Source organism: Giraffa tippelskirchi, chromosome 6, assembly GCF_054371585.1.
Source record: "Giraffa tippelskirchi isolate mGirTip1 chromosome 6, T2T-mGirTip1v1.2.pri, whole genome shotgun sequence".
Taxonomy (NCBI): domain Eukaryota; kingdom Metazoa; phylum Chordata; class Mammalia; order Artiodactyla; family Giraffidae; genus Giraffa; species Giraffa tippelskirchi.
Window position 1 is genome coordinate 9,756,267 of NC_137280.1, and position 27,223 is coordinate 9,783,489.

The window sequence follows — 27,223 nt, forward strand, 5'->3', positions numbered from 1 at the left end:
ATCCATGACTTTTTCTGTCATCAATTTAGACAAATTATAAAGGTAAGCTTAATACGTAGTCTGTTTATTATAAACACAATTTTAATCGATAACTTTTACTACAATCCAGGGTCATAAGTAATATTATATAGCAACTTGCACCAGAAATGGAAACAATGAAATGTGTTTAAATAGATATATTTCACCTTCAAGGAATTGAGGCTTTCCCCATAAACTTCTCTCTGATACCCAAAGGTCATGTACATTGTTTAAAGTGTTAAAATGTTAGTCTCTCAGTCATGTCCAACTCTTCGCCACCCCATGGACTGTAGCCCGCCAGGCTCCTCTGTCCATGGGATTCTCCAGGAAGAATACTGGAGTGAGTAGCCACTTGGACATTGTCCAAGGTCACAGCTTAAAAATAGCAACATCAGGAATAAAATTAAATCAGTTTGACTCCAGAGTACTTGCTTTCCAAATTCCTAGCATAGTAAGTACTCAATATATGTTAGTTCCTTTTTAGTATTATTGCGGTTATTGTTTAGTCACTAAGTCATGTATGACTCTTTTGCAACTGCATGGACTATAGCCTGCCAGTCTCCTGTGTCCATGGGATTTCCCAGGCAAGAGTACTGGAGTGGGTTGCCATTTCCTTCTCCAGGGGATCTTCCCAACTCAGAGATGGAAGCTGCATCTCCTGCATTGGCAGATGGGTTCTTTACCACTGAGCTGTGTGGGAAGTCTTTTCCTAATATATATGAACTAAGTATTTGTGAATAAAAGAAATGTATATTCAGAGCCTGATTTGTAGTTATATATTTATAATTTACAATCTTTTGTATTAATGTTTATGAATATTGCTAGCTTTGTCACCTACTTAATGAAATAAATACAGTCTATTTTTTTAGAATTATGTTATCAATAAGTGAAAACACAGCTACATAATACTAGAGAAGCTTTTGGACTGCTAAATCACATTACTTTATTTTAAACACATGTTACTTTTATGCAAAGCTTGTTTCCAGGAGAAGCAAAATAATCACTAAGACCTTTACAATCACCTAGTCCAATACTTCTCCTATACACACTTTTTATCAAATAATGATAATGAAAGTGACTTGCCTACAGTCACATTGCTAATGAAAAATATAGAACCACAGCTCAAATGTTCTGATTTTAATTTTTGTGCTCTTTCTAACACTTTTGAATTGTTGCTGTTATCCATGTTTACCTTCTCTTTAGGATCTGAGATATTTGAAAAAGAATTTCTCTACCCTCCAACTCCATGAGGTATAAGTTACTTTCTATGCTTTAGAAAACCCTTTTCTTTCAAGAATATATGCAAATTAGGTGTCAAAGTTTCTACTTTAGAGGTTAGCTGGTTATACAGATATGCTAAACAAAAAGGAAAAATGGACAAAATAATTCCCACTAGCAATACAGGATGTTTTTTATATTGGTGTTTAATTAACGACAACTTAAATCTGGCATTGTGCAAAGCAATGGAGTTCCAGTGTACATTCAGGGGGTGGTGAGGAATCACATAAAAATTTTCCCTAACTTCTTGCTCATGTGTTTTCTGCAGCCCACAAGACAATGCTCATTGGAATGTTTACTTTTGCCTTTTCATATTGAATAGTAAATATTCTGTATTTCCATATATTGTTATCATGACTATGACAGATTCCTGAACAATTTTTATTACCAATTCCTTTCAACCTCAGATGAACTGAGGAAATTATTTTATCATAGGCTAAGACATTTCTTCAATATGAAGGTAAATAGGAATTACTTTGACACAGTAGAATGTAATAAAGCAATTTGTGATCAATTTGAATGAGATGAGTGAAAAAGAAAACATAGTCTTTGGCCCTGGGAGTGTCTGCCTCTTGCTTTGATATCTTTTCGAACACTGCAGAAGCTAGTTGGGTCACTTCTCCTCCTCCCAGGCTGTTCACTCACCATCTGTCAATGTTGTAAAAATACAAAGAACACTGTATAATTATTTTCCTTATGAAAAACATGAATGCAAGGTTTCTTAGAACTAAAACTTCCTTAGAGCAGCACAATCAGCTGCAAAATCTGCTTCTAAAAAATCTATGTAACACTCCATTGCTATCTTAACACTTATTTATCCTAATAGCAGCTTATCAAGAAAAAAAAGGCGTATATCCACATAGTAAAATACTATGCGGGTGTTCAAAAAAAATGCAGGATGTTCAAAATATTTTATAAAGCGAGAAAAATGAGTCATAAAAGAAATGTTATGCCATTAAGTAAATATTTAGGACTCTATACTATTTCAGTAAACACACACATATACACATGAAAACTATAAATCATTTTAGCAATAGAAACGAGTTTACTTCACAGCAGTGGGACAAAGAAACATCCTGCGTCTTTATTTTCCTGTCCCTCCAGGGTGGCAGAAAATTCAATCTCAGTAATATTTACAGCATCCTCCCTCTTTCCTAAGTTTATACAAGAGTTCTGAGAGCTTAAAAATCATAAAATTTGGGGAACAAACTCTGTGCTTGCACCTATCATGGCCACCGATGCGATGAGACTTTCCCAAGCCCGGGTAGTATTCGGAGAGTAGGGTGGGGTTGTTGCTCAAAGAATCCACTCCTTCCAAGTCTACTCAGTCATCAGGGAAGCTGTTAGACTTCCAAGAACAGAGTCCTCACAGCCCCTTTCCATTCCCTCCCTGAATCTCTCCACCATGGTTTCTGCCATCTTGGAAGGCGCTGTGCGGAACTAGGGACAGGACTCTGCTGACTACTGATCTATCACCTTTTCTTTTCTTCAGCTTCATGGAATCCAGCAGTTCTCTTCAGGGCCCTACTGTTTACTTCATGTTCAATTCCACAGAACCCTTCCTCTCCTTCCAACCCTATAACACAGCTTTATTATCTCTGAGGAGACAATTAAAACTACCTACTCAAGATAAGAATTAATTCTCTTTAAACAAAGGCAACACAGACAGACATGCACAAGATTATTCACTGAAGAAATATGCATAACAACAAAATATTGGAAATAGCCTAAACATCTAAAGGAAGGCTAATTGAACTGTGTAAAACTCTATACATGGAATAATACAGCAATGCAAAAGAATGAGATAATCTCTATGAAGTGATAAGAAGTGATTACAAGGATGTACTATTAAGTGACAAAAGAAAGATGTTTATGAGTACACATAGAAAGAAGAAAGAAATAAGAATATATATGGTAAGTAGATGGATACTATTAATACTAACTTTCACGAAAAACCTAAAACTAGATAATCTAAACTATACAATAGTAATTACTACATACAGGAGTAAAGAAAGTAGTAGAAGAGCTAGAAATAGGGATGAGATATCTCTGATTATATTTTAATATATATAGCTTTAACATTTGAGCTATAAAATATTTTTAATTAAAATAATTAAATCGAAAAGGATGTACAAAGCTAAACCTAAAGTTAAATACAAGCAGAAAAAAAAAAACCTAATTTTTAATCAAATTGATATCATAAACACATAGGAAACATTAAATTAAGTTACTTGTAACACAGCACCTTTACTGCATATTCTTGGTGAGATAGTACAAAGAAAGAATTGCAAAGAAATTGTAAACTTTACGTAGTGGGTTTGCTACTAATTAGACCATAATCTAAATGTTTCATATTACAGAAGAACCCATACATAAGTAGAATGATATATTTGGAATCAGGGTTCTCACTATGGGGGAAAAGTGATATAAATATGGAAAGAGGAGAAGATAAAGAATTCCAGCGATGAATGTAAATGGAAAGAATCCCTATGTACTCACCATGTTTTTAATGATCTACATTCCAAACTGTCCATTGAAATAAGCTAGATGAAATGACAACCCAATAGCAATGAGCAGAACTAGTGAAAGGATTTGATTTCAAAATACTATCTTTCTCTAAAGGAAAACAAAGCTCCTTGGAGAGGTTGTTGACTCCAAGTACAGTCAGGGAATATACAAAGTCTGGAAAATCGTGCATTGAAGTGCTCAAAAGATGATGGAGACCTGTCCAAAGATGCAACAGCCAGCTTGATGGGCTCCCACTGGTCAAAGTGAAAGTGAAAGGTCGCTCAGTCGTGTCTGACTCTTTGCGACCCCATGGACTATACAGTCCATACAATTCTCCAGGCCAGCATGCTGGAGTGGGTAGCCTTTCCCTTCTCCAGCAGATCTTCCCAAACCAGGGATCGAACCCAGGTCTCCCACATTGCAGGTGGATTCTTTACCAGCTGAGCCACAAAGGAAGCCCCCCACTGGTCAAACCACTTACAATTTGAGCATCAGAAAGAGTAAAGATATGATAGGGTATAACATATTGAATTAGAAAAATCCAGGAGACCATAATAATATTCCACAAAAAGTGGAGATACGGAAGGTAAAGCTTCCGTTTAAATAACAATAACAACTAATACATGTGAAAGAAATGAAAAAATTAGAAAATACCATCCTTTTACTCAAATACCAAGTTGGGACATTATTGAAGGACAGTTTATTCACTTAATTTCAAAATATTATACCACAGAGGACTTCTTGTTTTCAAAGAGAGCTGGGAGGAAGGCCTTTACCAAATATTCCAACTTAACATCACCAAAAAATGAGACAAACACACAAACTTCCTGGCGGGATGCAATAAAAAGTCCAAGACAGCACCCAGGTAACACTCCTGCCAAAATGTTTAACTTGAATACAGTAATGAGGAAATTTCTGGACTAATGCAGCTTTGAAGCTACATACCAAGTAACTTATAGTCGTAAAAAATGTTGACAAATAAATACCAAGCGTGAACTTAACTGGATTCTACTTCAAGGCGGGTGGAGTGGCAGGGACTGTTCTTGTTCTAAGGGTGTGTGTTGTTGATTCAAGCTCAGTGGCTCAGTCTCGTCTGACTCTTTGTGACCCTATGGACTGCAGCCCACCAGGCTCCTCTGGCCGTGGGATTTTCCAGACTAGAATACTGGAGTGGGTTGCTATTTCCTTCTCCAGGGGATCTTCCCGACCCAGGAATTGAATCCATGTCTTCTGCATCTCCTGCACTGGCAGGCAGATTCTTGACCATTGTGCCACCTGGAAAGGACCAAGGGTGAATGTGTTGAAGTATAAAAGGTCAAAGGTCATGATGTCTGCATGCCTACAGCTTTCAAACATTTTGGTAAAATAAATGTAAGAGAAAGAATGTAAATGTGGGAAAATGTTAATAATTAATGATTTCAAATGCATGTTATATGAATATTAATTATACTTTTCTGTAGGCTTGAAATTTTTGAAAATAAAATGTTTGAAAAAATAATTTTAAAGAGAAGGTAAAAGTAAGATTAAAACAATCAAGGATAAAATTCAAATTTTGAAAATGAAAGATAGGAAGAATCAGTTGTTTTGGGGGCAGTGGCAAAGATGGGTCAGATGGAGACAAGTACTTCTCGTACTAATTACCCTAGGGCTTCCCTGAAAGCACAGTTGATAAAGAATCCACCTGCAATGCAGAAGACCCCAGTTTGATTCCTGGGTCGGGAAGATCCACTGGAGAAGGGAAAGGCTACCCACTCCAGTATTCTGACCTGGAGAATTCCATGGACTGTATAGTCCATGGGGGTCACAAAGAGTCAGACGCGACTGAGTGACTTTCACTTTAGAGTTGAATCTTATATACAGCTCATTTCTCTGAAATTAATATGGTACATTACAAATATAGGGGCAAAAACTTCCTGAAGCACATAAAACAAAGCACAAATAAATAGCGAACGGTAAAGAGAGATTCTGTGTATGGAGTCGGGGAAAATATGGGTTTCTTCCACCAGCTAAATCACAGCTTGGCCAATTACATCCCTTTAATCAAATCTGACTCCTGATCTAAGTGAAATATATATTTGAAGTTTTAAAAAATCAAATATATTTTAGTGTTTCAGTCAGAAAAATAAAAAATAGAAAGGATTAAACTACTCAAAGTTTAGCTTTTTCAAACCTTATTTCATCAAGTGAAGGCTATATAGGTTGGTTTTCTAGACAGAGAAAGGGCATAGATAAAATGAACACATAAAGACACAAAAATTGGCATATTCGTTTAAAATAGCACATTAGGATAGACAAGCAAAGTGTTTAAAAAGACTTATTTTCGCTAGCCCGTGCTTATAAAAAATATGAGCTTACTTTTCCAGGAATCATGAAACCCATTTGCTGACTCATTTGCTAATTCCACTGGCGCCTCCAGAGAAATGTGTCAAGTATTTTGAAGTTTTCTAAATTCGGGTTCAGAAAGGTTAAGTAGCTTGCCAAGCAGCACAGCACAGCAAATTACTGGAAAGGAAAAAAAAGAAGGAAAAAGAATCTCTGTACTTGGATCTTGATTGAACTTAGAAGAAAGTCAAGAATCTTCTCTGAGACTTTTATATAAACTAGAACATTTTCTACTTTAAAAGGAAAGGGAAGAATACTGGCTACCACTTGAAAACTCTGTTACTAACTGGATTTGCAGAATTAGATCTATTTATTTTAAGCGGGTAACGCAAACTGGCTAGTAACCTTGGGTTTAAAAAGGTTGTAGGACTCAAATCAAAAAAAGAAAAAGAAAAAAATCAAAGCTTTTCTGTTCTTATAATGCCATGTATATATATATATATATATATATTTTTTTTTTTTTTTTGAGAAGAGGCAGCCTACAGATTCTCTCCTGTCACTATTAGCCATTTATGCCTTAAAGAAACAAAGACCTCAAAGACAAAGTGAGTAGACTTGAGTCTATCCCCTTCTCTTGTGTTACTGAAACGGAAGCATTGGCAGTGTCCACTGCTTCACTGCCTTCCTCTACACACGTTTCCCGTCCCCGGCAGGCATGAGAAAGAGGAAAAGCTAAGCACTTTGTTTGTTTGTTTGTTTGTTTGTTTAAATCTGGCCTCATCTGATCTTATAGGAAGATCTGCAGCATGAACTGGACCCCACCCACATTTTGTCCCACCCAGACCCAAGGTGACTGGCCTGTTGTACACTTCTGTCAGTCTGTCTAGCTGTGGGCTGCCTCTGGTAAGATGCTGTGATCTTCCAGGAGTTCTAAGCAGGATGCCTTTTACAGAGTGAGGTTTTGTTGTTGTTGTTCAGTTGCTCAGTCATGTACGACTCTTTGTGACCCCATGGACTGCAGCACACCAGTCTTCCTTGTCCTTCACTATCTCCTGGAGTTTGCTCAAACTCTTGTCCATTGAATCGATGATGCCCTCCAACATCTCATCCTCTGTCATCCCCTTCTCCTCTTGCCTTCAATCTTGCCCAGCAACAGGGTCTTTTCCAGTGAGTCAGCTCTTCATTTCAGGTGGCCAAAGTATTGACCTTCAGCTTTAGCATCAGTCCTTCCAATGAATAGTCAGGTCGATTTCCTTTAGGATTGACTGGTTTGATCTCCTTGCTGTCCAAGGGACTCTCAAGAGTCTTCTCCAATACCACAGTTCAAAAGCATCAGTTCTTCAGGGCTCAGCCTTCTTTATGGTCCAACTCTCACACCCATACATGACTACTGGAAAAACCATAACTTTGACTATACAGGCCTTTGTCAGCAAAGATATGTCTCTGTTTTTTATGTTGTTTTTTGTCATCGCTTATTGTCCAAGGAGCAACTGTCTTTTAATTTCATGGCTGTGGTCACCATCTGCAGTGATTTTGGAGCACAAGATGATAACGTCTGTCACTGTTTCCATTGTTTCCCCATCTATTTGCCATTAAGTGATGGGACTGGGTGCCATGATCTTAGTTTCTTGAATGTTGAGTTTTAAACCAGCTTTTTCACTCTCCTCTTTCACTTTTATCAAGAGGCTCTTTAGTTCCTCTTCTCTTTCTGCCATTAGTGTGGTGTCATCTGCATATCTGAGGTTATTGATTTTTCTCCCAGCAATCTTGATTCCAGCTTGAGCTTCATCCAGCCCAGCATTTCTCATGATGTACTCTGCTTAAGTTAAATAAGCAGGGTGACAATATACAACCTTGATGTACTCCTTTCCCAATATTGAACCAGTTTTTTGTTCCATGTTCAGTTCTAACTGCAGCTTCTTGACCTGCATACAGGTTCCTCAGGAAGCAGGAAAGGTGGTCTGGTATTCCCATTTCTTTAAAGAGTTTTCCAGAGTTTGTTACAATCCACACAGTCAGAGTCATTAGCATAGTCAATGAAACAGTGGTAGATGTTTTTCTGGAATTTGCTTGCTTTTTCTATGATCCAGTGGATGTTGGCAGTTTGATCTCTGGTTCTTCTTCCTTTTCCAAATCCAATTTGAACATCTGGAAGTTTTCGATTCACATACTGTTGAAGCCTTGCTTGAAGGATTTTGAGCATTACCTTGCTTCAGTTCAGTGCAGTTCGATCGCTCAGTCAACGCCATGGACTGCAGCATGCCTGGCTTCCCTGTCCATCACCAACTCTCAGAGCCTACTCAAACTCATGTCCATCACGTCGGTGATGCCATCCAACCACCTCATCCTCTGTCATCTCCTTCTCCCACCTTCAATCTTTCCCAGTATCAGGGTCTTTTCCAATGAGTCGGTTCTTCACATCAGGTGGCCAAAGTATTGGAGTTTCAGCTTCAGCATCAGTCCTTCCAATGAATATTCAGGACTGATTTCCTTTAGGATTACCTTTGTAGCATGTGAAATGAGGTGGTTCCCATCAGCTAATGGCCAGCCTCTAAGAAAAGACAGGAGTACGCTGTTAGCAGCAACTGAATCACAAAAGTGCTATGCTAGTGAAGCAGATCTGGTCAGGGCCCCAATAGTATCTATGCCAATAGCCAAATAGCCAAAAATCAGCATAGATACTATGAATTCTGGAGAAGGAAATGGCAACCAACTCCAGTACTCTTGCCTGGAAAATCCCATGGATGGAGGAGCCTGGTAGGCTACAGTCCATGGGGTCACAAAGAGTTGGACATGACTGAGCGACTTCACTTCACTTTCACATGCTCATGAATTACAATAAATGAAAATTAAAGCCCAATGAAATACCACATGTTCCATATGTGTTTGAGAAGAATATATGTTCTGCAGCTGTTAGGTATCAGTTCAGTTCAGTCACTCAGTCGTGTCCGACTCTTTGCGACCCCGTGAATTGCAGCACGCCAGGCCTCTCTGTCCATCACCAACTCCCAGAGTTTACCCAAACCCATGTCCATCGAGTCGGTGATGCCATCCAACCATCTCATCCTCTGTCATCCCCTTCTCCTCCCGCCCCCAATCCTACCCAGCATTAGGGTCTTTTCCAATGAGTCAACCCTTCGCATGAGGTGGCCAAAGTATTGGAGTTTCAGCTTCAACATCTGAAGCTGTTAGGTATGGGCTTCTATAAAAGTCAATTAGGTCCAGTTGGTAGTCATTCATGTCTATCTTTTCTGCTTTGCTGTCTACTTGTTCTATCAATTACTGAGGAAGGATTGTTAATATCTCCAATTATGATGGAGTACTTTTTCTATCTGGCTTTTTATTTCTGTCACTTTGCCTTCGTGGACTTTGACGTTCTGTTATGAGGTGCATACACATTTAGAAATGTAATGGGTTCTTAGTAAGTTGAACCATTTATCATAATCATTTATTATTATGCTATGTTTTTCTTCATCTCTCTAGCAATATTCCTTATTTTGAAGTTTACTTGGTTATATTAGTTGATTATTTGTTTCCACCTTCTCTATTAAAAGACAAGGAAGGAAAGAAAGAATGAAAGAAAGAGAGGAAGAGAAGGAGGGAGGGAGGGAGGGAGGAAGGAGAGAAAGAAAGTCCAACAGGAAGAGCAATCCCTTGGCCTTTCTCCGTGACTGAGCAACAGCGACGATCAGGTTTCCTAGGGAGGACTGTCTGCTCTCCTACTGACCCTTCGCAATTCATTGCTCTCAATGTTTTACTTGTGGAAACTCTCAGAGGGATTGAACAATAACCAATAAGTCCACTTTCCAGAAACCATGATTCATGTGCTCACTGAGAATTTGAGTCTATTCTTAGTTCTTTTTATATATACAGTATCCTTGACTTCATTTATCCCTTGTAGCTTAGGCTTGGTCCTGATATATCTTCATCTGGATACACAATCTCAAAATTCAGTATCCAAAATGAGACAGTCATAGGATTAGCTTTTCTTTCTTTTAGGTCGTGGAGGAAGGATATGAGAATGGAAGGCCACATCTCAGCTACATCCTGTACAATATAACACATGTATGTTTTGAAAAGTTATTTCCATTTTATTTTTGAACGTTTTTTAAAAAGTTTGATAATATCCAAATCTGTTATACTGGCTGGGCATCTATCCAGGTTTCCTAATGATGACATGGCATGTGTCCTTTTTTAGTAATTTGTAGTTGATATAAAACTACATGATAGAGGGATTTTTAAAAGCAAATTTATATGGTAAAATAATTCTGAGGTGTGTTTTTTTTTTTTATAATGTTTCTTTGGCAACATCTTCATGCTATTTTTACTCTGACAATTTAGTATGATGGACTCAAATTTGCACAAAATCAAACCCTGAACCAGAACCTGGGTTTATCCAGGTTCTTCCAAAACTATACTAGACACATTTCTCATTAGGCATCTGTTTATTCCAAAACATACACATACACAGGGGATAGAATTAGATAACACTTTTTTGGCTTCCTAAATGGGTTAGACTCAGTAAATATGGTACTCGCTTTTCAACTGATTCTGCCATCTGTCAGCAAACTTATTGCTTTTAGCAGGGGTTTTTCTTGTGATAATTTACAAGTTGTTTTTCTTCCTTTGTTCTTTTCAGGAAGATACGTGTCTTTAAAATTTAAAAGGGAAATAACCATAAAATAAATTCATCCACAGAATAGAAATAGCAGAGATCAAATGACTGTTGGAAAGTTAAAAGGCACATGAAATTTAACCACAGAAATTGTTTTTTTCTTCTGGGGAGGGAAGGAGAGTGAGTCTCAATATTCTGCAGGTGACTGCTTCATCGCAGTTCCAGCAGGGAAGCATCCGTACAAGAGAAACAGTCCACAGTGACAGGAATTCATTTCTCAGGAAAAGATGTAAAACAGGGAACCCCAGGGTCAGGGAAGTTTCCAACAAAGCCATCTAGTTCTGGGTTCTGCCCTCTGCCATGATCATAGCTGCTAACTTTTAAATAGAGCTTGCTCTATAGCTTATACTTCTAGGGTTTATTGTAGCTCGTGTCTGCCCCTGCCTCCCTGAATACCCTTGGGAAGTTACCTAACCTCCCTAAGCCTAAGAATTTCTGAGGAAATTCTATGCAGGAGCAAAAGAAGCATGACAAGGGGAAAACAGGGAAAAAAAAAAGTTATAAAGGATATTTGACATCACGGTCTTAACTAAACTGTTATTTGCAAGTGGAAATCAATAGAGGCTAAATATTTAAGCATAATGACTGCCTAAAAGTGATGAGAGGGATTGGACGCAGTAGCTATCCATTTTATTGAAGCTGTTGATGGACGTGAGACAGGAGATACTGGAGAAATAACACGTGGGGCAGAGTTATTATGGAGTGAAATCAGAGAGGATTAAGAAAGAAGATCCATGAGTCAAATTTCATCATAGACCATGAACAGAAGGTCAAATCGAACAAACAGCCAAGGAACCAATAATAAATCTGAATGGTTATGGGCAAAGTGTGGAGGCGGGTGGAGGAGGAAGGGAGAGAAAAAAAAGAGGCCAAAAGGCAGAAGCAAAAATAAAATGAGGGAGGAGGAGGAATAGTGGTTAATCAAATACAGATTTTAAAGAGTCTTATGTCTTTTCATTCCGTCAATAAGGAAATGGGGCTCAGTGGCCAACGAAATCTTGAATACTTAACTGTTGACTTAGAACAGAGCACAAATATAGAGTGTTAGTCGCTCAGTTGTGTCCGACTCTTTGGGACCCCATGGACTGTAGCCCACCAGGCTCCTCTGTCCATGGGATTCTCCAGGCAAGAATACTGGAGTGGGTTGCCATTTCCTTCTCCAGGGAATCTTCCCAACCCAGGGATCGAACCCAGGTCTCCTGCACTGCAGGCAGATTCTTTACCATCTGAGCCACCAGGGAAGCCCAACATAGTCATGGGTGAGATTAAAATTATCCAGAAAGTAAAATAACCATGTCTGGACAAGATGACGGAGAAGGCAATGGCACCCCACTCCAGTGTTCTTGCCTGGAGAATCCCAGGGACGGTGGAGCCTGGTGGGCTGCAGTCCATGGGGTCGCTAAGAGTCGGACACAACTGAGCGACTTCACTTTCACTTTTCACTTTCCTGCGTTGGAGAAGGGAATGGCAACCCACTCCAGTGTTCTTGCCTGGAGAATCCCAAGGATGGCGGAGCCTGGTGGGCTGCAGTCCATGGGGTCGTTAAGAGTCGGACACGACTGAAGCAACTTAGCAGCAGCAGCAGAACAAGGTGAGAAAAATCTGGAGGAAGGATCTCTGCCCGCCGGTGCTGACCCACCATCCCTCTCCCCTGCTCCCGGCTGCCTCTTCCAGGCCCTTCCGGGCTTCCCCTAGGGCTTTTGTTTCCATGGGATTCTATGAAGAAAAGCAATGTTGTGGTTAAGTGCTTGCAGCTCACTGGTTCAGTGATATCAGAAGCCATGGAAAGAGAGGCCAGAGGAGAGAGGAAGGCATACAATGACACAAACAGGGGCAAATGCAAATTTTAGCAAGCAAATTTTATTTCACTATTTATAAAAATTGTACATAAAATTTGCATTATATGTTTTATGCTTGATCTGAAATATTTATATATTTTTAGATGCAGTTTAATATGCAAGAATAATAAGCTAATATGTTATTGAGCACTTACTATATCCTTAGTGTTAATTAAATATTCCACACATTATCTCATTTAATCATCACATGAACCCTAGGAGGTAGACACCACTATTATCTCCCTATTATAGATGAGGAACAAGAAGTTTCAAGATGAAACATTAAAGAAGACTGAGTCCAGGAGACAATGTAGTACCTTCATTCTTATAAAGAAGCTATTGGCCACCAAGAGCCTGGGTACTCAGGGAAAATGATGACCAGTGGCCACCTTAGGCATGATTTTCCTTTGACGCTCCATCCAGTCCCCCTTCTTCCCTCAGCACAGTTCTCACCAGTTCCCAGACTTCTCCCACTCCATGTAAACAGGGACAGATCTGACATGATCACAGATGATCAGAGAAGATAGTTGATTGCCCAGAGACAATCTGACCAAGTGAAAATTTAAATAGCCTGATTCCCAGATAAGTTTCCTTTCTATCAGATGGCATACAGCTAAATACTGTAAGCCAGGTTCACCCCAGCCCAACCCAACTATGCAAGTCTATGGACATTTCCTAAGTGCCTAATATCTACTGATCTATCTGCTCATCCAAATTAAGTCCTCAAGGATTGCTGCCTCTCATACCAAGGAGAAATGCTGATAATTATTGTAATACTGGGTGATGAGTTTGATTAAGAGATGGCCCAAGGGAACTGTACGTTCTAGAAACTTTAAAACAGGCAGTTACTTTGTTAGGAAGTCACGAAAGCCTCCAAGCAGCATTTGAGAATAGGTAGAGAATAGAGCTTTTGAGGTGACATTCTAGGTAGAGAAAAAGTATGAGCAAGGCATGGAAATTCCAGATTCGTTTGGGAAGGGAGAAAGTTTGAATCGTACTGCAGAATAGGGTGTATGTAGACAGATAATAGCAATGCTAGAAAAAATAAATTGAGATATATTTTTGGCCTCTTTGCCAGGCTGAGAAATTTATGTTTTATTCTATATGCTTGTATTTCCTGAAGTGTGAGGCCAAGATAACCAGTGGTTAAAAATATTATTTTAAGGAGAAGAGTATAGGAATTTGATGTTGTGTAACATTTAATCATATGGAGAGAACACTATTCCCATTCTTGGAATAATATTAAGGAGAAAGTTTCCAAAAGGCACTAAGGGTTGAAACACTTCTTTCAAAAATGTTAACCCACTCTGTAAGAAAAAGAGTGAGGATTTCAGGATTGAAGTCTTCAGCAAAAAATTGTCGAGAATTTAAGAATTTGTTTTATTCAAATATTATTTATATAATATTTATCTTCTGATTATGACAGTTCATACTGGCTTTTCTGTTATAGTATTAGCATTGGTTCTTTTTGTTCGATAGATCTAGATTTTTTTTTTTAAAAGAAAGAAAATGGAGTTGCTCAGTCGTGTCCAACTCTTTGCGACCCCATGGACTGTAGCCTACCAGGCTCCTCCGTCCATGGGATTTTCCAGGCAATAGTACTGGAGTGGGCTGCCATTTCCATCTCCAGGGGATCTTCCCGACCCAGGGATAGAGCCTGGGTCTCCCTCATTGTAGACAGACGCTTTACCGTCTGAGCCACCAGGGAAGTCCCTGGTGGGACTTTTTTTAAAGTGAGAACATAAATAAAATTTTTGATTAAATCATAGTAGAGATAGAATACAAAAATGGAAAAAAAAAAAGTGGTATGTGAACAGCCAAACCTTACAAAGAAAAAGACTTTAGTCCAACTGTGCCACCCCAAGAAAGCCCAGTTAGGAAGGAAATACAGAGTCAAAGAGGATTTGGTTATTCCAAGGGCCCTTCTGAGAGACTTCTGCAGTCAATTTGTGTGGATCTCAGAATGAACAAGGATAAAGTTGGTACTGAGAAGATGGACATGAGCTAGATAGCCATGGATCACATTTGGAAGGAAAATGTGGTGCTATGGAATGGGAAATATTATGTATTATGTTTCTGGCTTGGCTAAATACTCAATATGTAAATCTGGGACGACATTTGCTTCTCAGAGACTCAGTTTTATCTCAGTGGAATTTTTTTAAAGGGTAACCATCATCCACTACTAGTGGGTTTGTTCTTGTTCAGTCACTAAGTCATGTTCAACTCTGAAACCCCATGGACTGCAACATGCCAGGCTTGCTTGTCCTTCACTATCTCCTGGAATTTGCTCAAATTCATGTCCATTGAGTCAGTGATGCTATCTAACCAACTTATCCTCTGCCAAAGTATTGGAGCTTCAGCTCTCGTATCAGTCCTTCCAATGAATAATCAGGATTGATTCCCTGTTGAACTGACTAGTTTGATCACCCTGCAGTCCAAGGGACTCTCAAGAGTCTTCTCCAGCACCACAGCTCAAAAGCATCAATTCTTTGGCACTTAGCGTTCATTACGGTCCAACTCTCACATCCATATATGACTACTAGAAAAACCATAGCTTTGACTATACAGACCTTTGTTGGCAAAGTGATGTCTCTGTGTTTTAATACACTGTCTAGGTTGGTCATAGCTTTCCTTCCAAGGAGAAAGTGGCTTCTCAATTCATGGCTGCAGTCACCATCTACAGTGATTTTGGAGCACAAGGAAAAAAAAATCTGTCACTGTTTCCACTTTTTCCCCATTTATTTGCCATGAATTGGAGAAGGAAATGGCAACCCACTCCAGTGTTCTTGCCTGGAGAATCCCAGGGACGGCAGAGCCTGGTGGGCTGCTGTCTATGGGGTCACACAGAGTAGGATACAACTGAAGCGACTTAGCAGCAGCACTTGCCATGAAGTGATGGGATCGAATGCCATGATCTTAGTTTTCTAAATGCTGAGTTTTAAGCCAGCTTTTTCACTCGCCTCTTTACCCTCATCAAGAGGCTCTTCAGTTCCTCCTCAATTTCTGCCTTTAGAGTGATATCATCTGCATATCTGAGGTTGTTGATATTTCTGCCGGCAATCTTGATTCCAGCTTGTGATTCATCCAGCCTGGCATTTCACATGATATACTCTGCACAGAAGTTAAATAAGCAGGGTGACAATATACAACTTTGACGTATTCCTTTCCAATTTGGAACCAGTCAGCTGTTTCATGTCCAGTTCTAGCTGTTGCTTCTTGAACTACATACAGGTTTCTCAGGAGACAGGTAAGGTGGTCTGGTATTCTCATCTCTTTAAGAATTTTCCACAGTTTGTTGTGATTCACACAAAGGCTTTAGCATAGTCAATGAAGCAGAAGTAGATGTTTTTCTGGAATTTCCTTGTTTTCTCTATGATCCAACGGATGCTGGCAATTTGATCTCTGGTTCCTCTGCCTTTTCTAAATCCAGCTTGAACATCTGGAAGTTCTCAGTTCACATGCTATTGAAGTCTAGTTTGAAGGATTTGAAACATTACTTTGCAAGCATGTGAAATGAGCACAATTGTATAGTACCTTGAACATTCTTTGACATTGCCCTTCTTTGGGATTGGAATGAAAACTAAACTTTTCAAGTCCTATGGCCACTGGTGAGTTTTCCAAAATATGCTGACATATTGAGTGCAGCACTTTAACAGCATTATCTTTTAGGATTTTAAATAATTCAGCTGGAATTCAGTCACCTCCACTAACTTTGTTCATAGTAATGCTTCCTAAGGCTCACTTGACTTCACATTCCATATTGGATGGTTTGTTTGCTTGACTCTAAATACATAACCACACCATGATGCTTATCCCAGTCATTGGGCCTCTTTTGTATAGTTCTTCTGTGTATTCTTGCCACCTCTTCTTAATCTTTTCTGCTTCTGTTAGGTCCCTACAGTTTCTGTTCTTTATCATGACCATCCTTGCAAGAAATTTTCCTTTGATATCTCTAATTTTCCTGACGAGATCTCTAGTTTTCCCATTCTATTGTTTTCCTCTGTTTCTTGGCATTGTTCATTTTAAAAGGTCTTCTTATCTCTCCCTGATACTCTCTGGAACTCTGCATTTTGGGGGTATATATTTCCCTTTCTCCCCTGCCTTTCTTTTCTCTTTTTTTCTCAGCTATTTGTAAAATCTCCTCAGACAACCACTTTGCCTTCTTGCATTTCTTTTTCTTTGGGATGGTTTTGGTCACTGTCTGCTGTACAATGTTATGAGCCTCCGTACAGAGTTCTTCAGGCACTCTGTCTACCAGATCTAATCCCTTGAATCTATTTGTCACTTCCACTGTATAATCATAAGGAATTTGATTTAGGTCATATCTGAATGGCCTAGTGGTTTTCCCTACTTTCTTCAATTTAAGCTTGAAGTTTGCAATAAGGAGCTCATGATCTAAGCCACAGTCAGCTCCAAGTCTGACTTCCTTCTTTTGCATTTCAGTCCCCTATGGTGAACATCACATTTTTTTTTTTTTGGTGTTAGTTTTAGAAGGTTTTGCAGATCTTCACAGAAGCCGTCAACTTCAGCTTCTTCAGCATTAGTGGTTGGGACATAGACTTGGATTACTGTGATGTTGAATCATTTGCCTTGAAAGTGAAATGAGATCATTCTGTCTTTTTTGAGATTGCACCCAAGTAGTGCATCTGACGGAGAAGGCAATGGCACTCCACTCCAGTACTCTTGCCTGGAAAATCCCATGGATGGAGAAGCCTGGTAGGCTACAGTCCATGGGGTCGCTAAGAGTCGGACACGACTGAGTGACTTCACTTTCACTTTTCCCTTTCATGCACTGGAGAAGGAAATGGCAACCCACTCCAGTATTCTTGCCTGGAGAATCCCAGGGACGGCGGAGCCTGGTGGGCTGCCGTCTATGGGGTCGCACAGAGTCAGACACGACTGAAGCGACTTAGCAGTAGCAGTGCATCTGAGACTCTTTTGTTGACTATGATGGCTACTCCATTTCTTCTAAGGGATTCTTGCCCACAGTAGTAAATATAATGGTCATCTGAGTTAAATTCACCCATTCCTGACCATTTTAGTTCACTGATTTTTAAGGTGTTGATGCTCGCTCTTGCCCTCTCCTGCTTGACCACATCCAATTTACCTTGACTCAGGGACCTAACATTCCAAATTCCTATGCAATATTGTTCTTCACAGCATCAGACTTTATTTTACCACCAGACACATCCACAGCTGGGTGGCCCAGCTGCTCCATTCTTTCTGGATCTATTTTAATTGCTCTCGACTCTTCCCCAGTAGCATATTGGACACCTTCTGACCTGGGGAGCTCATCTTCCAGTGTCATATCTTTTTGCCTTTTCATACTGCTCATGGCATTCTCACAGCAAGTATACCGGAGTGGTTTCCATTCCCTCCTCCAGCGGACCACATTTTGTCAGAACTCTTCACTATGGCTTCTCCATCTTGGGTGGCCCTGCACAGCATGGCTCATAGCTTCACTGAGTTACACAAGCCCCTTCACCACAACAAAGCTGTGATCCATCAAGGGGTCCTGGTTAGAGCTCTCAAATATATACACCATTTGGATTAATCCGACCACATTTTCCATCCAGTTCTTTGTCTAAATATGCCACTCATTCCTCTCAACGTGAAAATCAGAAAATGAGGATTAGGGAGGCTTATTCTGATGCCAATGTGTTCTGAAGCCAAAACTTAAGAAAGTAGGATAGTACATAATATGGTTTGTCCAAGATGAAGGAATAAGTTCCAGAAATATAGGCATGGATTATAACTTCAAAAATATTCTCTCAATACATGATGGGTTTTACAAAGAAAAGTGATTTATTTTTGGTTAGATACCCTATACTTATCAAGTACTAGAATATCTTTTTTTCAAAATATACATTTTTTTTTCTTATCTCCCTCCTAGGCACAGCTCAAGAATCACATCCTTCATGAAGCTTCTCCTGACCATTTTCCTTCTCTAAATTCCTGCAGCATTCAGAATCTTTGCCCTACCACTGCCCACTTGATAGACAGATATATATTACTTTTTGTATATGCTATGTCCCTGGGAAACATGCAAAATTTTCATGTCCTCCAGAGAATAGACTAGTGGTTGCAAAAGAGAGGAGGCTGGGGGAAGTATGGAGAGGTAGGTTGGGGTTGGCAGATGTAAACTTTTACATGCAGAATAAACACCAAGGTTCTGCTGTATAATACCAAGAACAATATTCAGTGTCCTATGATAAACCATAATGGAAAATAATATTAAAAATGAATGTATATATGTATAACTGAATCACTTTGCTGTATGGCAGTAATTGACACAAAATTGTAAATCAATAGTAAATAATAACAAAATTTGAAAGTGAAAGTCACTCAGTTGTGTCCAACTCTTTGCAACCCCTTGGACTATACATAGAATTCTTTAGGCCAGAAACCTGGAGTGGGTAGCCTTTCCCTTCTCCAGGGGATCTTCCCAACCCAGGGATCGAACCCAGGTCTCCCACAGCCGCAAGAGAAGCCCATAACAAAATTGACATGCCCTCTATGACAAAGGGTACCTAATAAATTATTTCACGGAATATTCAAGATCCACTGCTGAAGTTACAAATCAACAGAAAATTTTACAGTCCACACTCAAAGCAAAACTTAAAGATTCTTTCTCCAACTCCAGTTTACACTCAGCTTGATAGTCATATTCTCAGCTTTGCTAATGTTTCCATATCGAAAGCCAGACTGCATCGAATTCTTTAAAGCTGAAGCAAGCTTATTCAGTCAGCTATAAATATAAATGTTTACTGGAACACAAAGTAGGAGGAAGCCGATGAGAAAAATAAAGGGAGTAGAGCTTTTGCAATCCTTTTCCTTCTCCCAGGCTCATTTCTCAGAACCAAATCTTTAAATGGTGTTTTAACTATCGTTGAAGTTAGCCAGGTTTAACAAATCTAAAGATAGAAGAATACTAAACCAGACCTAAGTTTAAAAAAAAAAACCCAAAAAACAGAGAGATCAGCAAGGAATTCAAATTAAAACCAAAAGTCAAGAATCAGCACAAATGTTCTATTAACTAGAGTTCTTTTCTTTAATGTTTATTGTGCCAATTATGACATTGCAAATATTGATCTGTTTATTTGTCGGTCACCTCTGTGAGCACCTTACAAACAGGGACTATGTATTTGCATATCAAGGGATCAGTCTTGAATGATTTTATTCAACACCAACATCTGTGCCGCACCATACATTTCCTGGAAAGTGATAATGGTTAACATTCATTTAGTGGCTCATCCTCTTCTATTTATGTACTAAATCACTAACCTTTCAAAAATCTGATAAAAGAAGTGCTTTATAATTCCCATTTTACAGATGAGGCAACTAAGCCACAGAGAAGTAAAGAGAATTGTCAAAGCAAAACCAGAATTTGCCAACAGGCTCTCTTAGCGCAGCCAGCACACTGCTTACAACTACAGCAGCCAGCACACTGCTTACAACTACAGCAGCCAGCACACTGCTGCTGTCAGAGCAGTATGGGTGACTAGAGAATGTGGGTGGAAATAAGTCTGAAGTAAAACCTCTGCACTTCTGATAAGTGCCTCAGGTGATTCTGTGTACATAGTGTGAGAACCTAACAACATAATTCTAGGTAGTTGTCATAGAAAGGGCTTCCCAGGTCATGCTTCCCTGGTGGCTCAGATGATAAAGAATCCGCCGGCAATTCAGGAGACCTGGGTTCCATCCTTGGCTTGGGAAGATCCCCTGGAGACGGTCATGGCAATCCACTCTAGTATTCTTGCCTGAAGAACACCATGGACAGAGGAGCCTTGCAGTCCACGGGGTTGCAAGGTGTTGGACACGACTGAGCATCTAAGCACAACGCAGCACCCAGGTGGCGCCAGTGGTGATGAACTCGTCTGCCAGTGCAGGAAACACAAGAGATGCGAATTCAATCCCTGGTTTGGAAAGATCGCCTGGAGGAGGGCATGGCAACTCACTCCAGCATTTTTGCCTGGAGAATCCCATGATCAGAGGAGCCCGGCAGGCTATGGTCCACAGGGTCGCAGTGTCAAACACGACTGCAGTGACCCAGTACCACGCACGCAGTCATAGAAATATTCTTAAGAACTGATGTTTATCATTGCGGTTCAGCGAAAGTTTCCATACACATGATTTCAGTTCATCCTAATAACAACCCTGCAAAGTAAGAGCTACTGTTTCTCATGTTTCTGAATAAGAAAAGCAGACCTCAGGAAGCCTACCTATGGCCACACTGCTGTAAACCACAGATTTTCCACTTCCAGACCCTGTGCTCTTTCATGATGCGGACCCCCTGACCCGCCTTCCTAATTCTGCTTCTGCCTTCTACAACTCATAGTCCAGACAACAAAGGACCTTTTTTAAGGCATAAATCTCATAATGCAATTTCTAGTGGATTCTCACCACATTTGGGTAAAATCCAGTTTCCTTACCACAATCCAAGAGGCCTCTCGTGATCTGGCCCCTACCCACCTCCCTCACCTAATCTCCTACCAGCCTCCCCCGGCTTGTACCCAGTCTATCCTCTTTCCTTTCTAAGATCTCTCACATCAAGCTTTTTCTCCAACTGAGCCTTGGTCCCTTTCTTATTTCTTGTTTATTTCATACCAGTATCTGAAATTAACCGATGGATTGGTTGATTGATCATGAAGATGATGAAGGAGCCCTTTTCTGCTTTGTCTACTAGTTAACGTTTACAAAGTGCCGGGTAGAGGTCCAAACACTTTATACGTGTTGATCTATGTAATTTTTGTGGCCAAGAGCCTAGGACCGTGCCGGATGATGCCAGTGAGTAAATGACAGCAGAATTTCACCCAGGGCCTGTGCTTTTCACTGCTTACCTGGACTATCGCTTAAAAGGAATATGTGATCCACCACATCACCTTTTGAACTAAGCTCACCTCTCTTGTCATCAGACACCGCAACTGCCTGACCAAGCCACCTGTGCCCCTGGTTAAACTCATGCTGAAATGAGGCACCTTTTTGGAGGCGTACACATCACCCCCTTTTCTAGTCCCATCTCCAAAGAAATACATTTAAATTCAGGCAATGAAACTAACTAGAAACTACAGAATGACAATCCAGCATGACTAAGAACGCCCTTAAGATCAACATAATATACGACAACGAAGAATTTAGAATGGCTCTTTATTTGGTGGTGATGGTGGTGTGGGAGGTGGAGGGGTAAGGAGAGGGTTCCTCAGAGTAGACTCCACATGATCTCACGGGAGATACTTCCCAGTGAGTGCAAGCCTCCCAAACCAACTGGAGTAGACGCTTATTAATCAAGATGACGCAGAAAGCAGCCATTTGTTTTTTTTTCCATTCCCAACATCTCACTGGTTTGGAGGTCAGATATCTATTCTTCATCTAGTATAAAAAGCTGCCATTTGGGGGAGATTGGGTATTACATTATTATTTTGCTTTGTTTTGCTTTAAGACATCTGTCATTTCTGAGAACAAAGATTTCTATTCTGTGGTTCTTAATAAGCTTTGCAAGGTGGTTTTCCTGGCATATGAAGAAGTCATTTGAATAATAAAAGCTCATATTTATAATTACAGTGAGTTAAATAGATTTGCTTAGCTTAGAGTTTGGGGTTATTCATAAACAGATGTGAGAGTCCAGAAAGCCTCTGTAACTCCCCAACAGTCTCACTGCTTTGGGTTGCTGAAGAGCTGAGCTGAGAAGCCTGAATGGGAGTTAAAGTAGCTTTCCCAACTCCCTGAATAATCACCACGGAACCTTGATCTGTGTCCACACATCACAGCCCAATAGTATTCATGTGTACTAGGCATTTGCCGATATGAGACAGTTCATGTGCCTGACTCTAAACTGGTAACATTCACCCCCTTAGCATTCAAGGAGGACCCTTTTATAAAATGCTTTGCTCTATTCTCAGAATACAATGATGACCCATAGCTCCAGTCCTTTTGCAAGCTGCTGGTTTCAAAACCTTGATGAAAAAACGTCGCCAAGTGAAGTAGCACCTCAGCGCCTCAACCTTCCCTACAGACACCCCTCAAAACTCACCAACTCTGTGAGTCATTCCTTCAGGTCCTTGAAAGGTGATGAAGTTAATTTTGTGCCAAGTTCTGAAAACTGTAACATGCTTTCTTATTCGAAAATATGAGTTTGCAGCAATGGAACTTTTGGTCACTGATTTTCAATCATTTGTGCAGTGGATTTTCTTTTACAAATCTTTACACCAAAACTCAGTACAAGAAAACAGGAAAAATCCCAGCCACTCTAGCTGAAGTATTGTTTCATTTATGTAGAGGTTCCCTAACTGTTCTCCCACAATCCCTGGATACCTCTTGCAAAACCTAGAATTCTCCTATCTGTAGTTTAAAGCCATTGCTCAGAGTCACCCTATGAGATCACTGGATTTGGCCAAAGCTCTGGTAATGAGCTTCAGTTGGGACTTTGCTCACACGTACCTAACACACTAGACATCTCTGGGACATTGAGCAGGCCCAGAATTGTGATCTAAAGCTCTGAAAATGTATTAAGCCAAATCTAATTTAATCTGTGCTGTGGATTTAATAATGCTTCCCCCAAATTGATGGCCACCTTAGAATGGGACTTCATTTAGAATAAGGGCCTTTGCAGGTACAATAAAGATAAGGTTCAAGAGATTAAATCATAGTGGACTAGGGTAGGCCCTAAACCCAGTGAGAGTGTGTCCAGCACTAAAAAGAAGGCAAACAGAAGGAAGCATTGGGAAGACAGGTGCGGAGATCGGAGCCATGTGTCGACAAGCCAGTGAGTGCCAAGGATTGCCAGCGGCCACAAGAAGCTGGGAGAGGGGATGAGACTGTTCTTCCCTCATGGTTTCCAGAAGGAACCAACCTGCCAACACCTCGATTTTGGACTTCTGGCTCCCGAACTGTGAGACCACACATTTGTTTTCAGCTTGTGGTAATTCGTCACAGCAGCCCTCGGAAAGTAAAACATTCTGTCTTTCACTTAGTAGGCAAATATCTGTGGAAAGAATATTTGTTGAGTGAATATAATAAATCAGTTCAGTTTGATACAGTGCCTGACTAAGAAAAGTAGCAATAAGTGTTTGAGGAGGAGAGAGAACGCTTACGGCTGGGACTAAAGGAAACCTATTTTCCTTTAATCTCACTCTAAAATAAGACTCAGGCAGAGCCTCCAAAGGATCAAATGTGGATGGTTCATGGATAAAGAACTAACCAGGGAAGGTGAAACGCATTATTGTCTCCCTAAGGAATAACAGGGACTCAGGGATTGTGGGAGAACAGTTAGGGACCTCTACATAAATGAAACAATACTTCAACTAGAGTGGCTGGGATTTTTCCTGTTTTCTTGTATTGAGGTTTGGTGTAAACAAATATTTGTAATAACTGAGGGCTTTCTCAGAGATGTACAGACACAATGAAAAACCATTCATTTTGTCTTGGGCACTTAAAAAACTTACAAATATCACAATAGCAGATGATTTCATATTATTTACATAAAGATTATTTTAAGGATATTATTTTCCAGTAGATAACAATAATAGCTATGAAGTTGTTATGGTTTCTTACATTTTGCACGTATTGCCACTTTGGCTTTTTCCTTTTTTCAGGCCAAAATCATTGAGTTTTATTGGTCATGTTTAGAAGGCTCACTTGCTATCTGCTTGATGACTTCACTCTCCTCGTGTGACCATGGTTTTATTCTAACGCAGTATACCTAATAACTAAATTTCTACTTATTGAATGTCCCTGAAGAATTCTTGAAATATAATGAAGTAACTATTTCCCCTCTAATTTATGCATGCATTTATATACTGAACTGTAGTTTAATCAAACTCCTTTGCCTTATGTAGTATAATAGCAATATCTAATGAAAACATATGAAGTATGTGTTTCATAATTACCCCAGACAGCTCATTTCAGTTTGCTTCCTACTTAATCCCGAAATTCCTATCTTCCTGCTCTGTAAACACTTTCCTTCCCGACTCATCAATCTCAGTTATGTAAATGAAGCAGGGGCGGGGGCACAATTACTTTTTTTCTGAATGTTATCAAAGGCCCTATTCTCAGAGAAACAGCTGACAAGGGCACCCGCTAAAAATGATCCTTTCATTTGCTTGAAAAGCTGGAGCAGACGTAAAGCAGAGAGAACTTTGCACACTCCACCAGAATCACACTGCTGGGAACAGCAGGTGCTGATTTCCATGCGTGGTGGAAATGCCCCTCATGGCCCAGCGATGGCCGTGAACCTCGTTCAGTCCTCGACTTTCCACATTCACACTTGGAAAAAAGCCATCTCAGTAAAATCACTTTCATGGAATAAAAGGAAATCTCTGATTGAACATCAGCATAGTGATGGTTCCTTCGACTTGGCAGAAATAAGCTCACCCGTCATCAGAGAACAGTGAACTTCCTGCTACATATGAGTTTGTCCTCTGTCAAGATCTAGATTCAGTGCTGGCTCCCTATCAAGGATGAAGGCAGAGGGTAAATACAGAAAAAGCGACACCTCTTTTCAGACTTTTAGAGCTAGTTTAATGCAGGAGACCCCGGTTCGATCCCTGGGTCAGGAAGATCCTCTGGAGAAGGGAATGGCAACCCACTCCAGTATTCTCACCTAGAGAATCCCATGGACAGAGAAGCCTGGTGGGCTACAGTCCATGGGGTCCCAAAGAGTCAGACACGACTGTGAGACTAACACTTTCACTTTTCACTTTTCAAATGTCTTTTCCCTTATTTTTTCTCCTCCGCATGATCCCTTTTGTCTATTCCTCCTAAGGGAGAAATATATTTTGCATTCCCCACTTTCATTGTTCCAGAGGCTATTGTTGAAAGAGACAAAGCACTTTAACAATGGGATCATGGAAAAATGCACGACAGTTGATCCAGATATGCTTGGTATCTACTGACTATAATCTTATAGTCCATGGAGTCGCAAAGAGTCAGACACGACTGAGTAACTTTCACTTTCAGTTTCACTTTCACTGACTGTAATCTTAAGTGACTTAATCTCTGAAGGTTCCATTTTTTTCATCTGCCAAAATGGAGATAATGCCATCTATCATTTCAGGTTGCTGTAAGAATAAAATAATAAGTATGGCATGGCGCTAGGCTCTCCAAGCAAATTTTTCTCTTTTATTTCTAAGACATTTTCTATCTACCAAGCGAAATGAAAATGAAATGAAAGTACATTCAATTATTTGATAAACACATATGGGACACATTATATAGTAGGCACTGTGCTGGAATTTGGAGATTGAACATGGTCATTGGCCACATTAGTCTTATTCTCTGGCAAGGAGGTTAGACGTTAACTAATTAATGGGACACAAATTACATCTACAAACTCTATGTATGCCAAAGGAAAAGCATCATTTGGATAGGGAAGGGTAACTTCTGATTTGAGATGATTAGAATGAATAAGTAAAGAGTGGAGAGGAAGAGAGGAAGCAGTTGTTGCAGAGGTTGGCAGACATACAGAAAGGTCAAGAGCCGACAGAAGCCGAAGAATTCGAAGAACTGTAAGACATTCTTAGACCTCTAGGTTAGGAGATTCTCAGGCTTATCATTAAGATCTCCAGGGAAAGATTTTACACACTTTCCCTTGGCAATCTGCTCCAGGTGTTTTTTTGAGGGGAGAAGCAGTATAATATAGAAAACTTGATATTAACGATTTGTAGAATACATGTCATGGTAACGTGACAATATAATGGTTTTAACATTAATTTGTACTTATTCTTATTGCATTTTTCCCCTTCCTCTTGAAAGAAGTTGTCAGATCCTAACTTTACCTTACAGCACTGACGGTCTTTGTTTCAAAGTATAATAAAAATTTACTGGGGTATGAATTCTTAAAGAGCGAAAAACTTGAAGGGCTTACAGAAAGAAGGCAGAAGTAAAGGTGGGAAGAAGGTCAGGAGAGGGAGGAGACAGAAAATGAGATGGAAAAATCTTACTAACATCTAAGATTAAATTTTCTGTCCTCACCAGAGAAGTTAATTAGATTTAGTTTATTTTAAAGAAAATAGAAGAATGTGATGGTTCTTAATTTTCAGGTGGGTAGAGTAAGAGTCACACATTCTACACACTACATTGAGAAAATCATTGTTTAAGTAAAAGGTTTTGGACTTGCCCAATGTCTAGAACTTTCTTTAAAATGCACACCTCTATTGTGGACCCTCTATTGTGCTGGAGGCAGCGCCATCATAGGACCACATTAGGAGACCTTTGGAGATCTCTGGAGCTGAGAATTGTGTACCAGGTCCTTGCAAGCCTGTTGCCCTCTCAGTTCTTCCTGGGCATGTCAAACCACAGACTAGTCTTCATTAGGGTACGTGTCATGACTGACCATTATTACATAACTTGTGGATAACTCCCTGCAGCGTCACCTTCACACAATTCCTGTGCCTGAAAGTCTGTTCTCTGAGATAAAACAACCCGCCTACTAGTTCACTTTCTGTGTTCTCCTGTGTAATAGTCAGGATTTGCCACAGAAGTCTTAGGGAAACAGTTGATTGTACTCACAGTCTTAGACAGGGTCACTAAAGGCCACACAGGGTTACAGGGGAAGTGCCAGAAACAGGGGGCAGCTGAGGCTGGAGTC

The 27,223-nt window shown here is 39.9% G+C and overlaps 1 long non-coding RNA gene across 1 annotated transcript; it reads right to left on the reverse strand.

Moving 5' to 3' along the window:
- Positions 1 to 1,786: 1,786 nt before the first annotated feature.
- LOC145509019 (uncharacterized) lies at positions 1,787 to 26,925 on the reverse strand. Its single transcript, XR_014055787.1, has 5 exons — positions 26,785 to 26,925; positions 23,489 to 23,620; positions 8,629 to 8,677; positions 6,160 to 6,306; positions 1,787 to 1,944 (listed from the first exon to the last, which is right to left on the reverse strand). It is a non-coding gene; the product is annotated as an uncharacterized LOC145509019 (long non-coding RNA).
- Positions 26,926 to 27,223: the final 298 nt, after the last annotated feature.